Genomic DNA, 1,200 nt, shown 5'->3' with positions numbered 1-1,200 from the left:
AACATTGTTTCGTTCTGCTGTGCATGGGGTCACTATGAGTCGATTCCGACTCGATGGCACCTGACAACAACAACATGTTAATATATGGAGCCCTGGTGTGGTGCTGTGGGTTAGTGCAACAGACAGCAAACCTGTTTGAACTGCAAGATCAGTGGTTCAAGTTCACCAGTTGCTCTTTGGAAACTCTATATAAGGTCTCTATGGATCAGAACTGACTCAACAGCACTTAATAACAACAACAACAACATGTTAGTATATGGCTTATATATGGATATATTTCTACATATATATGAGGGTTAGTCAAAAATTACCCACACTCTAGTTATGTTAAAACACCCATCCACATCCATGGCTGATGACAACAATGAACGTGCATGAGAAACGATTCTTTTGAAAAGACAAGTGACACTAGATTATGTGGCAAATCGTTTGCAAATCAGCTATGGCTCTGCCTATGAAATAATCCATGACAGACTTGGATTTATAAAAGTTTGTGTGAGATGGGTACTGAACAACTCATGTAAGAGCTTAAACAGAAGAATTTGGGTATAGACAGACAAAATTTGGACTGATACTCGAAGGATGGTAAAAGTGACTTTAAAAGAAATCATTACTGGTAACAAGACGTGGATTTATCACAAGGAACCTGAGAGTAAACCACAGAGTATGGAATGGAAACATTCTCAATCACTGACCAAGAAAAAGTTGAAAAGTCAACCATCACCTGGCAATTTGTGCTTACAGTTTTCTGGGATTCTCAAGAGTCGACATTGACACACTATCAGGAAAAAGATTCACGAATCAACAGTGCTCTTCACAGTGAAATGGTCACTGAAGAGTCGCAGCCTAAACTTCAGATTAAACACAGAGGAGCATTGTGATATTGTATGACAATGCAGAACTTCATTTTGAGATGTTAAAGCATCCTCTGTATAGTCCTGATCTTGCTCCATTGGACTTTCATCTGTTCTGTCACCTGAGAGCAGCCCTTCAAGGATGAATATTCACATCTGATAAAGAAGTGAACACAACAGTGCATTGGTGGCTCCCAGATCAGTGTAAAACATTTTTTTTAATGTTTTATTGTGAATTATATGATAGTTTACATGAGAGAACTTTAGTTTTACATTCATTCCATCGTATATCATTTCATTGCCATGGTTCCAGTCCCCTCCATGCATCATCAACCAACCAAAGGGT

Source organism: Chrysochloris asiatica, unplaced genomic scaffold, assembly GCF_000296735.1.
Source record: "Chrysochloris asiatica unplaced genomic scaffold, ChrAsi1.0 scaffold00006, whole genome shotgun sequence".
In the NCBI taxonomy this organism is placed as follows: Eukaryota; Metazoa; Chordata; class Mammalia; order Afrosoricida; family Chrysochloridae; genus Chrysochloris; species Chrysochloris asiatica.
This window is presented reverse-complemented; position numbering follows the sequence as displayed.